This window comes from Natrix helvetica (assembly GCF_964273705.1).
Source record: "Natrix helvetica genome assembly, chromosome: 3".
NCBI lineage: Eukaryota > Metazoa > Chordata > Lepidosauria > Squamata > Natricidae > Natrix > Natrix helvetica.
The window spans coordinates 38,340,128-38,356,899 of record NC_138549.1 but is presented as its reverse complement, the minus strand read 5'-3'; the positions used below and the strand labels follow the sequence as shown (position 1 = coordinate 38,356,899).

Below are 16,772 nucleotides of genomic sequence, written 5' to 3'. Positions count from 1 at the left end.
ATAGAATCAATGAAATTAAGAATAAAAATGTTCAGGTGATTAGGTTGAAGTGAGATAAAGTGATAACTAGAAAAATAATAAAGCACAGATGTGGTTTGCTTATGGAATTACTGAACAACATGTTTGAATTGTTCTCTTTATTGTTCCCGTACATAAAAGGAAAATAAAGTGAATGCTTGTAAACTCTACATGAACTGAGAAAAAAATGGGTAGATAAATACATTTGTGTACCTTTTATAAACTTCACTGAAGATTAAAATAAATGAAGAAATGTATAACTGTTGTAGAGATATAGTAAAAATCAAAGCATGGATAAAAGTCAAGTGACTATCAAGATAATGAAGCCTTTGAAAGTTGGTTTTTAAAAGATGATTTCAAATATTGTGAGCTGAATGTATATGAGATGTGACTGTCCTCCTAAGAAGGATAAATATATGGAAATCACAAATACAGCAGGAAAGGAAATTTCAAAGCTTAGGACACACAATGCATATGGATTAACTATAGAGATGAGTGTTATGTACAATGAAGCACATTGAAGTGGTTTGGACATAAAGAGGAGCCAAATGGTTGCCAAATATATATATAGGAAGAATGAATGGCTTGAAAGAGGTCATGGATGAATGGAGTTGATGAGATCCTAAATAAAAGAGTGTGAGAAATGTAAAATGTAATATATAAATTGATAAAAGCAAGAGGGGGTTGCAGGCTAGAATGATATGGAAACAATATTGAATGTTGTTGATATGGATTTAATTAGATTTTATTTTATCTCCTGCATTTAATTTCTTTAGCTCAATACTTCTTGTTCTTTTTCTGCACTCAGCATCAACACTCAACTGAATGGAAATAGTTTGATATACTGTAAGTGTATATTTAACTGTGTGATTATTGCTTTACAATCTATAGGCAAAAATGCTTTGAGGCCTAGTTTTGTGACTCAGACCTTGTTTCAAACATTGCAAAAAATTGAGGAAAATTAAAAGAAATGACATGGGAAGCAGCATAGCAATAGCAATAATAATAATAATGATAATGATGATGATGATGATGATGATGATGATGATGATGATGATGATAATAATAATAATAATAATAATAATAGCAGCACTTAGGCTTATATCATGCTTTACATTGCTTTACAGCCATCTCTAAGCAGTTTACAGAGTCAGCATAATGCCCCCAACAATCTGGGTCCCCATTTTACCGACCTCAGAAGGATGGAAGGATGAGTCAACCTTGAGGCAGTGAGAATAGAACTGCTGGCAGTTGGCGGTCAGCAGAATTAGCCTGCAGTACTACCTTCTAACCACTGTACCATCTCAATTCTTAGTATAATACCGTGTTTCCCCGAAAATAAGCCACGCCCTGCTAATAAGCCCAATCGGGCTTTTCAGAGCATGCGCCACAATACGCCCTCCCCTGAAAATAAGCCCGCCCCCAGTCCCCGCCATTAACACTGTACCACCTGCCGGTACAGCTTCCGGGGCAAAAAGAGGGCTCGCCGCAAAAACAGCGGCAGGCCAGCAATGTGATCACCCCCTCCTGCCTGTTCCTTCTCGTGCAAAAAAACACCGCCAACCCCAATGGCAAAGGCAGCCTGCCTGGTTCCCTTCCTCGCGTTCCTCGCCATTGTGCTCAGGGAAGCGGCTGGTGGAAAAAAAATTTCTCACGAGTTCAATCAAACATCTTGAAATCGCGAGAAGGTTTTTTTTTTTTTACCAGGGGCTTCCCTGAATATAATGTCGAGGAATGCAACAAAGCTAGAAAGGTAGGAGGCACGCCCCGCGGCCCAACACCGCCCACTTTGCCCCAATGGTAAAGGCAGCCTGCCTGGTTCCTTTCCCCGCCGTCCCTTTAACGAGGGGCGGCAGGTGGGGTGGGGGGGAGAAGCGAGGCACGCCTCCTACCTTTCCAGCTCCGCCGTGTTCCTCGTTCTTTCGCCGATTGAATCCCCTTGTAAAAAAATCTCATTAGTTCAACTCGCGAGATCTTTTTTTACAAGGGGATTCAATCGGCGAAAGGGCGAGGAACGGAACGGAGCTGTCAGTCTCTGGTAGCGCTAGGACACGCATCTCGCTTCTCCCCCCCCACCTCTCCCCCCTCACTAAAGGGACGGCAGGAGAGGGAACCAGCCAGGCTGCCTTTATCATTGGGGCGAGGTGGGCGGTGTTGGGCTGTGAGGTACACCTCTTATCTTTCCAGCTTCGTCACGTTCCTTGCCCTTTCGCCCATTGAATCCCCTTGTAGGAAAACCTCGCGAGTTGAACTAATGAGATTTTTTTTACAAGGGGATTCAATGGGCGAAAGGGCGAGGAATGCGATGAAGCTGGAAAGAGGTGCGCATCGCAGCCCAACACCGCCCACCTCGCCCCAATGATAAAGGCAGCCTGGCTGGTTCCCTCTCCTGCCGTCCCTTTAGTGAGGGGGGAGAGGTGGGGGGGAGAAGCGAGACGCGTGTCCTAGCGCTACCAGAGACTGACAGCTCCGTTCCGTTCCTCGCCCTTTCGCTCATTGAATCCCCTTGTAAAAATAATCTTGCGAGTTGAACTCATGAGGCTTTTTTTACAAGGGGATTCAATCGGCGAAAGGGCGAGGAATGAAATGGAGCTGGAAAGTTAAGAGGCATGCTTCGTTTCTCCCCCCCCCCACCTGCCACCCCTCATTAAAGGGATGGGGGGAAGGGAACCAGGCAGGCTGCCTTTACCATTGGGGCGAGGTGGGTAGTGTTGGGCCGCGAGGCGTGCCTCTTACCTTTCCAGCTCCGTCGCGTTCCTCGCCATTGTATTCAGGGAAGCCCCTGGTAAAAAAAAATGTCGCGATTTCAAGATGTTTGATTGAACTCGTGAGAAGTTTTTTTTTTTTACCAGCCACTTCCCTGAGCACAATGGCGAGGAACGCGACGCTGCTGGAAAGGTAAAAGGCGCGCCTTGCTTCTCACCTGCCCCAGAAATAATAAGCCTTCCCCTATAATAAGCCCAAGGCCATATTTCGTGGGGCAAAAGAAAATAAGCCCCTGTCTTATTTTCGGGGAAACACGGTAACTGTTTAAATTAATACTCCAATACTCCAATACAATGTTATTTGAAAGAATATATGGTGGACCACTTCTATGTGTACTTATTTGCTCATATTTCAACAAATCTCTTAAGACTTTTCACATTACTGGCATAATTAGATGCATATAGAAACTTTAATTATTCCAATAGAAGCTTTAATTATATGAATCTGCAAAATTATTTGACTTCATATCTATTCACTTCAAAATCTCATGATTTTACATACAATATTTTAATATATGTATATCTTCTTTTTCTCGTCAAGTATCCAAGTTAGTGTTTTCTAACACAGTATATTTTTTTATAATTAAAGTAATGCCATCTTTAAACTAGAATATTTTTAAAATAAAGTAAAATTTTAAGAATTACACAAAAGCAGTCCAAAATGAAGACATCATTTTTTCTGCTTTAACTGAATAATATTCATGTCACCCTTGTATCAGAGTGATAACTAAAATAACATCTGACATAAAATGTTATGTGAAGAAGAAGTTCCAAATATTGAATAAGACCAGTCTTCAGTTATAATTCATTTAACTACCGATGGCATGAAGAGCTTTAAGCAAGATTTCCATTAATAACTGGAACTTAGAAGCAAAGTAATATGGGAAAAGGAGACCCTTGGATGGCCTGGAGCATTTTAAAACTTAATAAGTCAGCAAAATATTTTGAAGTGTGTTCACACTAAGCCTAGCTGCCCATTCTCTTTAAGCACTTGCAATAATGCAGTCAGAGCTGCAAGTCCAGCTAATAAATTGTCTATTAAAACCGAACCAACTTTTCCCTATTTCTTTAAACACCATTTCTTTGTAAAAAAATAATAATTTTAGGGTACCTTGGAAATAATTAAAGCATGGCCCATATGATCATATTGCTTTGTTTTAAAAGGACCTCTAGCTTATTTTCAGCCAGGTTCCTTTGACATTTTCCACCCAGGGTTGTCAAACTAGCGCCCCGCGGGCTGGATGCATCATGCCCAGTATATGCCTACGCCAGCTCTGCAAAGGCAACAAATGTTGCAATATGTCACGTGATGTCACATGATGTGATCGAGTTTGACACCCGTGCTCTAGACATTATCCCTGTTTTTTTCATATGTTTAAGGTCTGAGTACAGATAGTCCTCAACATACATCCATTTAGTTAGAAACTTCAAAGTTACAATGGCACTGAAAAAGTTGACTTAGGACCATTTTTCACACTTATGACCATTGCAGCATCCCCATGGTCAAAATTCAGATGCTTGGCAACTGGTTCATATTTATGATGGTTGCAGTATCTTGGGGGTTATGTGATCACCTTTTGTAACTTTCTGACAAGCAAATTCAATGAAGAAGCCAGATTGAGTTAATGATCATGTTAGGAATGTAAGCTAACGGTTGGTTAGCGACTTTGTGTGCTGAACTGATTATATGATACTGGACTGTGTTCGACGGATCACTCCTTAACTGAGAACATTGATAACTGACTGACTGAACTGTGTGTAAATTGAACTCTGAATACCTCTATTTTCCACATAAGTAAAATACTATTACTTTTACTATTCGGTGTCCCTGTATGCTGGTTTGTGCGTGTTCTTCCACACCACTCTCATTACGCTTCTCTGCACACCCGCTCTCCTAACGGGGAGCTTACCTAAGAGATCATGTTACTAATTGAACAACTGCAGTGATTCACTTAACAACTGGCAAGAAAGGTTGCAAAATGGGGCAAAACCGTGTAATACAACTGTCCCCCTTAGCATTGGAAATTTTGGACTCAACTGTGGTTTTGTTTTGAGGTAAACAAAATTAGATTTAATCAGTAAGAGAGAGAGAGAGAGAGAGAGAGAGAGAGAGAGTGAGTGAGTGAGTGAGTGAGTGAGTGAGTGAATTTAGGAATGATGATATCAACATCATAAGTCATTTATCCACCCTACGCGTTGTTGTGAAAGGCAGGTTTCAAACTTGACATCACAATGGATTATTCTAATTGATAGACAGAACATATGAGTTTCAGTTAACACAGAGTATGAGAGAAGATGGAAGCTCTTATGAAGTCCTTCCATCTTTTTAGATAGGAGGAGCAGAGGTGGGTTCCTACTGGTTCGGACCAGTTCGACTGAGTAATTCAGCCTGCCATGCCCCCAAACTGGTTCTCTCAGCAGTGCCATCTTGTTTTTTGCTTCTGCACATGCGCAGTAGCATTTGTTTAGTACTGCGCCTGCACACATAGCACACGTATCCCTAAGCGAACCAGCAGTAGCAGCAGCCAGACCCACCCCTGAGGAGGAGCTTGATTAAATTAGGAGAATGTAAACAAATCTCAGAGGGAATGGGGGAAAAAAGCAAGAAGATGATTACTAGTGAATAATGAAAGCTGACTATTCTCACCCAGCCTCAGAAATTCCAGGAAGAAGGGATTTTCAGGTGACTGAAACTGAGGTAGCTTCTATTTTCATGTAAAAATCTAAGAAATAGTCAACAGAGCACTTTGCTGTACCGTATGTGCTACTGAGTAATTCTATTTCTTTCTGTTCCAAATTGCATAGGGTGTTTAATGTCAGTTTCTTTCATCCATGCCTGAATACAAGAATTTGACCTTGAAGTGGGGCTTTGTTGCTATTGTTTCTTTTAACCTGAATTACTAAACTCCACTATCTTCTATTTTCCAAAGGGGTCATAGCAGAACACTCTCTTGTTATCTGCCAGAATTCTTCTACTTACTTTTATATATTCTGATATATTCTTTTGGCTGTTGCTTTCTATTGATTTGCAGTTACTGGACTGCCAGATTCACTGGAAAACTGATTTATATTTTCCAACACTTATTACATGCTTTCCAGAGACATGGTGGTACAGCAGCTTAAAGACACTGGATTTGTCAGCCAGAGATGGTTCAAGCCCATGACACTGTGTGGTGGGCTGAGCTCCTATCATTTGAACCTCAGCTCCTGCCCACTTAGCAGTTCGAAAGCATGCAAAAATGCAAGTAGATAAATAGGTATCACTCCGGTGGGAAAGCTAGCAGCATTCCACGAGGAACCAAAACTGGACCTGCAAGGAGAGGGTTACCGGACGTCTCCCATATGCTGCTAGACATCTGGTGCAAAGCTAGTTTGCCCTCTGTGGTGTACTGGGTGTGTGAACAAAATGAACTAGCAATTTTAGGCCAGAGCTACTCTGTTCTAAAAAGCATTGTAGACTCCCCTGGTATGCCATATGGTTAAAAAAAATCTGGATTTAATATTTAATGCTAAAATGTATTTTTTTAAACTTTTTAATTATTTTTGCTGTTTTTAATTATCTTGCTGCTGTAAGGCCAGAATGTGCTGTATAGCTTTTCTCCTCTTATCTAATAATTGTCTAAAGCAGGCAGGGGTCGGCAATCTTAAACATTCAAAGAGCCATTTGGATTTGTTTCCCACAGAAAAGAAAATACAGGGAGCCACAAAACTCTTCCCGTGCCTGTCTATTTCCTGAGCAGCCACAAAACTAGCATATGTAGTTGAATTAAACGTTCTGTTTTCTTCTGAAACTTTTCTTTTCTTGGACTTATCCATGGTTGGCCTTCCGGGGTCAAAGAGCTCAATTAAGCACGTTCTGGTGGGTGTCACACATTGGCAGTTGTGACTTGTATTTTGAATGACAGGGAGCAGCAGCAGAGGGATGAAAGAGCCACATGCTCTTTCAGAGCCGCAGTTAACTCACCCCTGGTCTAAAGGAATCAAAGGTAAATCTCTACCACACATCAATGTCAGGGAGATGATGTCCTACAAGGTAGTGGCAAACACAAATTTATAAGCTACAATCCAAGGGGGAAAGGCAGGACTAGAAAAGGAAGACCCAAAAGTCTTTGAAAAAGAGGTTTTGAAATCCTGAGTCCTTTACCTCATGACTTGCAGAGTGATTAGTTCAATAAGATTTCAATAAGAAATCATGTTCCTTTTTTCTGGCTATTGTCATTGACATTCCATCCATGCAGATTTTCAAAATGCTTATATATCGGAACATTACCAACTAGCAATTTATTTATAAGAAGAAAATAGTAGCTGACCTCATATTTAAGTCACTTGCATCTCAACCAGCCAATAACAAGTAAAGCATAGTTTTAGATGATTGATTGATTGATTGATTGATTGATAGATAGATAGATAGATTTCTATAGAGAAAGATAAAATCTAGCAGAAACTAATACAGAGTAAAGGTAAAGGTTCCCCTCGCACATATGTGCTAGTCGTTCCCGACTCTAGGAGGTGATGCTCAGCTCCGTTTCAAAGCCAAAGAACCAGCGCTGTCCGAAGACATCTCCGTGGTCATGTGGCTGGCATGACTAAATGCTGAAGGTGCACAGAACACTGTTACCTTCCCACCAAAAGTGGTTCCTATTTTCCTACTTGCATTTTTACATGCTTTCAAACTGCTAGGTTGGCAGAAGCTGGGACAAGTTAATGGGAGCTCAATCTGTTATGCGGTGCTGGGGATTCGAACCACCGAACTGCTGACCTTTCTGATCAACAAGCTCAGCATCTTAGCCACTGAGCCACCAGGTCCCTTATAATACAGAGTAAGAACAAGGAAGAAATCAAAGAGAAAGTTGAAAGTACAAGAAAGAGGGGAAAGGGAAAAGGAAAACAAATATACAAAAAAGTAGCTTCCAATCTTCTTTATAGCAGTTATACATACAATTATAAATTTGCTTTTACGCTATGGTTACAATGAACTCTCTTTATATAATCTAGTCTGTCTAATCATCCAAACCATACATCATAAGTTCATTTTTTTCACACAAAACTTCCAGTAGGGGTTTCCAGTCAACAATAAATGTTAGGTACTTTCTTTGGTAGAAGAAGTCAACGTAGCTACCTCTGAATTCCTGAACTTTTCTAATGATGTAGTCATGGTACAAATATTAAAATATCCCCAAACCCAAAGTCTGGATTGAAGACCAACTTTGCATTTTGTAGGTATGGCATCTTCTAAATTCTGATTCCTTCAAGTCAATCTTGGCTTTATGTAATATTTTTTGCTAATAATATGGAACCAGTTTGCCATAGTATTATTTGGGATGCTTTTTCAGCTTCCAAGTCTAGTCTACAACCTTAGTATTCCTTATTGAGTTCTGAGCCCGATAAAGATCTGCCAGTTGTCTATCCTATACTTTTAAAAGGTTTCCAGGCTTTATGGTTTATTATCATGCCAATGAGACCACAGAAATCCCTTAAACATATACTAAGCAATCTATACTCTTTGGATCTATAAGATTTTGAACTAACCTTTTCTTCTCTTCACATCTTTGCTTCTTTCATGATTATCTATCTATCTATCTATCTATCTATCTATCTATCTATCTATCTATCTATCTATCTATCTATCTATCTATCATCTATCTATCATCTATCCACATCTATTCCAGAAACATTCATATAGAATTGCAACAAATTAGCCACGTTTATAGATGAAAAACTAGGAAATTGGACAGTCTAAGTCTAACTGAACAACCATTTATCCAGTATGGTTTAGGGCAGCGATGGCGAACCTTTTTTGGCTCACGTTCCATAAGGGGGGAGCGCAGGGGGGTCATATGCGGGTGTGCTGCACCCATAATGCAACGTGCGACCATCCCAGTGCGCATGCGGGCATGATAGGTGTTCCCCCCCATTTTCCATGCATTTTTCGCCCTCCCCAGGCTCCAGAGGTTTTATAGAAGCCTGGGGAGGGCGAAAACAGCCTCCCCCTCCCCCCGGAGGTCCTCTGAAGGCTTCAGGAGGCTTCCCTGAATCCTCCAAAGGGCAAAAAACATCCCTACCAGCAAACCAGAAGTGACCCCGTTCCTGAACTTCCTGTTTGCCCATAGGGCCATTTTTTTGCATTCCAGAGGCTTCGGGGAAGCTCCTGAAGCTTCCGGAGGCCCTCCGAGGGGGCGGGGAGGCACTTTTCACCCTCCCCAGGCTCCTATAAAGCCTCTGGAGCCTGGGGAGGGCAAAAAATGGCTTTTAGAAGGGCTGAACTCAGCTAGCCAGCACGTGCATGCACGCTGGCCAGCTGACAGGGCAACACCTTGCATGCCCTGACAAATGGCTCCGCATGCCACTGTGGCACACATGCCATAGGTTCGCCATCCCGGGTATAGGGTATCCTGCTTTGGGGGGGTTGGACTAGAAAACCTCCACAGTCCCTTCTGACTCAATTATTCTATGTTTTATATTCTAAGCATAATATATGTTGTTGTTAGTTGCGAAGTCATGTCCGACCTACCGCAACCCCATGGACAATGTTACTCTAGGCCTTCCTGTCCTCTACCATCCCCTGGAGTCCATTTAAGCTTACGCCAACTGCTTCGATTAGTATTCTCTGTTGTCCCCTTCTTGTTTTGCACTCAATCTCTGTTGTCTCCTTCTTCTTTTGCATTCAGTCTCTGTTGTCGCCTTCTTCTTTTGCACTCAATCGTTCCCAGCATTAGGCTCTTCTCAAGTGAGTCTTTCCTTCTCATTAGACGGCCAAAGCATTTGAGTTTCATCTTCAGGATCTGGCCTTCTAAAGAAAAATCAGGGTTGATCTCCTTTAGGACTGACCGGTTTGATCGCCTTGCAGTCCAAGGGGCTTGCAGGAGTCTTCTCCAGCACCATAGTTCAAAGGCCTCAATTCTTTGGCGCTCAGCCTTTCTTATGGTCCAACTTTCACAGCCATACATTGCAACTGGGCATAATATATAATATTCTATAAATCTCTAACAAAGATGCAATAAATATTTACTGTCATACTCTATCTTCAAAACAAAACAGAAGAAGACGGATATCAAATTCCTCAAGGACAGATTTTCCTTTCATGAATTCAACAAAACTGCCAGGATAAATATTCTTGTAGAATCATTGTAGGAATTTATAACCAGTAAAGTAGGTTCATGGGAACACTGCTAAGACTTGAAGGGCCAGATTGGTGAGATATCATTCTGGAAAAGATATACGTATTTGTATGTTTACTAAGAGTCAGTACTGAGTTGATTGCATATACTCAATCAGCAGAAAAAACCTGGTTGCAGTTTACTAGAACTATTTAAGAATCTTAATGCTGCCTGGAACAATATTAGAATAGCAAGAAGTCAATTATCTTTTCAATCTAAGCCTAGATTTATGAAGCCATACTATGATATAGTAAGAATTATGTTGCCAACAAATGATCTTTAGATATTAGGAAAAATCTGTGACTTTAAGTCACCTTACTGACAGTCACTGTGACTTGATTATTTGCTGTAACATCATAACTGAACAGTTTAGCTGCTCATTTGAGGTTCATATGTAGGAAATAACCTATTTTCAAGTTCGTGTCCTGAAAGGCAATATATATATAATAAACTAAGATATCACTCTTAAAATTTTGTTGCAAGTCTTCTTACTGGTTGTGAACTGTGTTGTTGTTAAAGCTTCGAAAGCTGGTGTTAAAAAGCTTCTGAGTCTGGCACTGCATATTGTGACATAGAATATTAATTGTTATGTAGCCAGCTCACTCATAAATATAATACTAAAATAGTTATTCTTTGGCATTAAAAATATTACATTTTTATTAGCCAAATAAAAATTGCCATTTGGTAGAAGATATAGAGTTTAATAATGAACTAGCAATGACATTATATATCTAACATCCAATTCTTTCTCATACACCTAAAATAAAGATTCCCCTCACACATATGTGCTAGTCATTCCCAACTCTAGGGGGCGGTGCTCATCTCTGTTTCAAAGCCAAAGAACCAGTGCTGTCCAAAGAAGTCTCTGATTCATGTAGCTGACATGACTAAATGGCGAAGGCGCATGGAACGCTGTTACCTTCCCACCAAAGGTGGTTTCTATTTTTCTACTTGCATTTTTACATGCTTTCGAACTGGTAGGTTGGCAGAAGCTGGGACAAGTAACGGGAGCTCACTCCATTACACGGCGCTAGGGATTCAAACTGCTGAACTGCCGACCATTCTGATCAACAAGCTCAGCTTCTTAGCCACTGAGCCACCCTTTTCTCATACACCTATAAAAATCTAAAATCCTTTCCCACCATAGTTTCAGACACAAACACATGCAAATATAAATATCACTGACTGTTCTTCAGCAATAAATAGCTCATTTTACATTGAGCTAATAAATTAAAGCCAAAAATAATAATAACCACATTATGCATAAGAATGACTGAATTTGTTCCAGTTTTCTGTGTTCTTGAAAAATCATAGCTTCCCTGGACTCTGTGTGAACATTGTCATTTGGTCCCATTAATTTGGTTATCTGAGAAAAATGTCAGCTTGCTTCATTTCTAATTGCTAAGCTGTTAGAAGAGCATTCAGAATCTGACTCCACCGCTGTTGCTAGAATTCTAGTTTTCATTCTCACTGGACATTTTTCTCTTTAATTCTTTATTGGCTTTATTTATTAATAATGGTTCTATGCTATCTTTTCCCCAAAGCTGTAAATAGTAAGCTGGGCAAAGCCCTGGAAAACAATAATAAAAGCCTTTAAAAATGTGAGAACAATCTAAGGCAATTTAAAAGGTCAAGCTCAAAAAATTGATTCATGGTTCCTTTTTTGAAAGCCTGGAGAATGGGGACAAGTATTACTCTGATGGGAGAACATCATAGCCTAAGAGCAATACTAAATATATCCATTCCTCATGAGCCAATTCATGTTTGGTTTTCTTTCCTAGTTTTAAAACTTTGTTTACACCACCCCATTTTCTCTAGAAGGAAGCTTTGTTTTTTTTTGCCTGAAGGTTATCCACAAAGGTATCAATTGAATGAGGTACATAAAGTGTTAACAGAATATATATGCACACACATAAACATTGCTTACGCACAATTTGTGAGATTGTAAACAATGTGAAACGCAGAATTTTTTATTGTTGGTGGTCATCTCACAAACCAAAGGCTGGGTGATAGCACCATTTTTTTCCCTTAGGAGAGAGGTCAGCAAGCTGCAGCTATGGAGCCACAGGTGGCTCTTTCATCTCTCTGCTGTGGCTCCTTGTCACTCAAAATATGCGTCACAACCGCCAATGGGTGATACCCACCGGCAAACGATTTGAATGAATGAATGAAATGAATGAATGAATGAAATTGAATGAAATTTAATTTGTTAGCCGCACCCTCTCCAAAAGGACTCGGGGCGGCGTACAATAAAACACATACAATATAGATATATATATAATACATATACAAATACAAATAAACACATACACGTACATGTACATGGAGGAGGTAACACTCATAAAATATATATAAAATAGAATTAAAATAACTATTTAAAACACCCTCAGTTAAAATTACAAAATTTAAAAAACCCGTCAGGAGCAATAGGATAAAACTATGGTTGAGCCAGGCCAGCTAACTGGAAGAGGTGGGTCTTGAGCTTTACACGGAAGGAGCGGAGATCAGAGGTAATCCTGATATCAGGGGGGAGGTCATTCCACAGGGCTGGGCCCACCACAGAGAAGGCTCTGCTCCTAGGCGTCGCCCCCCGACACTGTTTGGTGGACGGCACCTGGAGAAGTCCCTCTCTGTGCGAGCGAATTGGTCGTAGGGATGTATGGGGCAGGATGCGATCCCGCAGATAACTAGGTCCTGTGCCATGGAGCGCTTTAAAGATCGTTATCAGAACCTTGAAACGCACCCGATAGACCACAGGAAGCCAGTGCAGCTCGCGCAGGAGAGGTGTTACATGGAAGTACCTAGTACTCCCCATAATCACCCGCGCGGCCGCATTCTGGACCAACTGCAGTCTCCGAGTGCATCTCAAGGGAAGCCCCATGTAGAGAGCATTGCAGTAGTCCAGGCGAGACGTCACCAGCGCATGACTGACTGTGCGTAAGGCATCCCGGTCCAATAGGGGGCGCAATTGGTGCACCAGGCGAACCTGGTGGAACACCCCCCTTGCCACGGCTGTCACATGGTCATCCATGGACAGCCGGGCATCCAGGAGGACGCCCAAATTGAGCGCCCGCTCCACGGGGGCCAGCTGTACGCCCCCAATGGCCAGAGATGGAAACAACTGGTTGAACCGGGGGGCCGGAACCCACAGCCACTCCGTCTTGGAGGGGTTGAGTTTGAGTCGGTTGCCATCCATCCAGACCCGTACGGCTTCCAAACACCGGGACATCACTTCAACGGCCTCGTTGGGGTGGTTCGGGGTGGAAATGTACAGCTGGGTATCATCAGAGTACAGATGATATCTCACCCCGAAACCACGAATGATCTCGCCCAGCGGCTTCATGTATGTGTTGAACAGGAGTGGCGGGAGGACCGACCACTGTGGCACCCCACAAGTGAGGGGGCTTAGGATCGACCTCTGCTCCCCTGCCAACACACGTTGCGTCCGGCCGGAGAGGTAGGAGCTGAACCACCGCAAAATGGTGCCCCGAACCCCCAACCCCTCCAGTCGGTGCAACAGGATACCATGGTCGATGGTATCAAAAGCCGCCGAGAGGTCTAATAGGACCAGGATAGAGGAACAACCCCTATCTCTGGCCCTCCAGAGATCATCAACCAATGCGACCAAGGCCGTCTCCGTGCTGTGCCCGGGTCGGAAGCCGGACTGGCGCGGGTCTAGATAATCATTTTACTCCAGGTGTCATGGAAACTGATAAGCTACCACACTCTCTAAAACCTTCGCTAAAAAGGGAAGGTTGGAGATAGGACGATAATTGGCTAGCTCCGTTGGGTCCAGGGAAGGCTTCTTGAGTAAGGGTCTCACCACCGCCTCTTTCAAGGCGGCCGGAAGAGACCCCTCGCCCAACGAAGCGTTCACTAGGCCCAGGAGCCAGTCACGTGTAACCTCCCAGGATGCCAGTACAAGCCAGGAGGGGCATGGGTCCAGCAAACATGTGGTAGGTCGCAGCCGTCCACGCAATCTGTCCAAATCCTCGATGGCAACCAAGTCAAACTCCTCCCAGAGTGGTCTCTCAAGACTCGCCTCGGACGTCTCCACTAGACCACTGAAAGGGACCCATTCCTTCCGGATTTGAGCGATTTTATCCTGCAGATATTTCCCAAATTCCTCTGCCCTGCCCTGTAAAGGGGCTTCCCGCGGCCTCTGAAACAGAAGGGAGCGGGTCACCCGAAACAGGGCGGCAGGGCGGTTCTCTGCGGATGCAATGAATTTATTGAGCTTTTCAAACCCTGGTAGGCCAACCGTGAATAAATCCAAGAAAAGAAAAGTTTCAGAAAAAAAACCAGAACATTTAATTCAACTACATACACTAGTTGTGTGGCTGCTCAGGAGATAGTCAGGCATGGGGAGGGTTTTGTGGCATCCGGGTGTTTTCTTTTCTGTGGGAAACAGGTCCAAATGGCTCTTTGAGTGTTTAAGGTTGCTGACCCCCGTCCTAGGAGAAGCTGATTTTTTTTTTTTAAAAAAAAAAAGCTCTTTTCAAGCCATATGGAATCAATTTTTTAAGTTGAACCACAATCTTCAGCCACTAAAGTGTACTTCCAGTGGATAATACAGTTACCTTTAAAATAATATTCCAATGCATGTACCTATGTGTATGCTCATTTGTGCATCTATCTAAACATATATCTATCCTCCCTCTGCCCATTGGCCTGCTTGCCAGAATGGAAAATAAAGAGTATTACTGGCCACATGATGGCTACAACAAGTGAAAAATGAACTAGTATTGAGACCTGATCTTCTGGATGCAATCGGTAATTCTGTCATAGTTCGAGAGATCTAGAACACAGCTGGAACTGGAATCTTTTTCAGATATGGCTCCTGCGTCTTTATTACTGCAGCATCTGGTCTGATAAGCCAGCAATTAACCAGAAGTAAACAATAGCAATAGCACTTAGACCAGTGGTTCCCAACCTTTTTTTGACCATGCCCCACTTAAGCATCTCTAAAATCCTGATGCTTCCCCCCCCCTTTACTCAAAAAGTGAACTTTACTTTTGTGTAGTGTGTGAATTATAAAGTGTATAATTCACACTTTACTCAAAAAATGAACTTTACTCATGCAGAGGAAGCCTAAAAGGCCATTAACTTGGTTTAAACAAGGTTCAAATTGCCCCCATTAAAAATCACATTTCCCCCCTCTGGGGCATGGGCCCCACATTGGGAACTACTGACTTGGACTTATATACTGCTTCATAGTGTTTTAAAGCCCTCTCTAATTGATTTACAGAGTCAGCATATTGCCCCCAACAATCTGGGTCCTTATTTTACTGACCTTGGAAGGATGGAAGGATGAGTCAACCTTGAGCCAGTCAGGATTGAACTGCTGGCAGTCGGCAGAATAGGCCTGTAATACTGCATTCTAACCACTGCATCAGCACAGCTCTTACTGGCTCTACATTTCAATTAACTAGAGACTGTAAGAGGAAGGCAGTTCAATGGAAATCTGTGTTAATCTATCTTTTTTTTTCTCATTAGTGGAAAGCTATTCTTTCTTTGGCCCAATAAACTCAGATTTCTTTAGCCAAAGTGTTTCATGAACAACATTATTGTTGATATCCTTGCTAGGCTGCCAAATCATGATCAAAATGGGTTTGCAAAAAGATAACTTTCCAAAATGAAACGCTTGATCTTTATAATCAACTAATCAGAGCAAATTATGCATCAGAATATTACTTGGACAGGGACAGATTTTACTAGTAGGAAAAAATAGTGAAGAACAAATAACTCAATGCTCCAATCAACCCTTTTTCAAAAAGTGTTTGCAATAGTTGTCTTGCATATATTCAGCTTTTCATATATAATCATAATATATTTCTCTCTGTGAATGTATGTATGTGTGTGTATCTATATATATAAAAGCCAAATACCACTCACTCATCACAAAATCTCCAGAACTGTAAAGCCTACAAACTTGAAATTCAGCACATATGTTCCTCTTGGCTTCTAGGTGCTCGCTAAGAAAGGATTTTTCAAAATTACCATAAAATCATCAGTATTTATTATACAGTATTATATTAACACAAGTCAACGCTAAGGAGTTAGATGCTCTACTCTCCCTCCCTACCTGAAAGGAACTCTGTTCCAACTGCCAGTTGCCTTATATGGGCATGGCCAGTGTGTGACTCATCTGGCCTGAGGGCTGGGAGTTTAGACATTCTACTCCCCCTCCCCACCTGAAAATAACATGTTCCAACTGCTAGTTGTCTTATATTAACATGCACTGATGCTAAGGTGGTACACATTCTACATTAATTTTCAAGCTTTAAGTGTCAATGTATCAAGCCTGATCACATAGTTTATAGCGAAGCATGGGTATCCAACAAGTATATACATATATATATAAAATACTTATGTCAATAGAGAGTAACACATCCTACATTTGATGAAATAAATATTATCAGCCCATAAATGCTTATATTATAATAATCCTGAATTTTTAACCTGTCACAAGCCTGTTGTTTTTTTGTTGTTGCTTTTGGTTAATACAGCTACCTCCAAGAGGCAGAGAATGAAAAGAAGCTGTGCTTCAGCATACTTTGTTATACAGATATATTACTTCTAAAACCAAGGGCCATTCTTCATTATTATGGTTAATATTTGCAGAGAAAATGCTTAGCTTCTGCAAATTTGTCTAACAGTTTTTAAAGGGGCTTTACACTAATACCCATTTCTATATCCTAATAATAAATATTGTGGGTAAATTACACATCGGTGTTTAATTTCTGCCAGTTTAATTTAATTAATAGTATTTTAAAAAATGATATGTATCAATAGTGTACTCACAGTATCCATTTTATTCTTGCCTACCACT

General features: G+C 41.5%; 1 protein-coding gene across 1 annotated transcript in view; it reads right to left on the bottom strand.

The window, feature by feature from the left end:
* Positions 1-16,772, bottom strand: part of GABRG3 (gamma-aminobutyric acid type A receptor subunit gamma3) — a 441,769-nt gene that overhangs the window by 410,273 nt on the left and 14,724 nt on the right. The gene's annotated exons all lie outside the window — the stretch shown is intronic.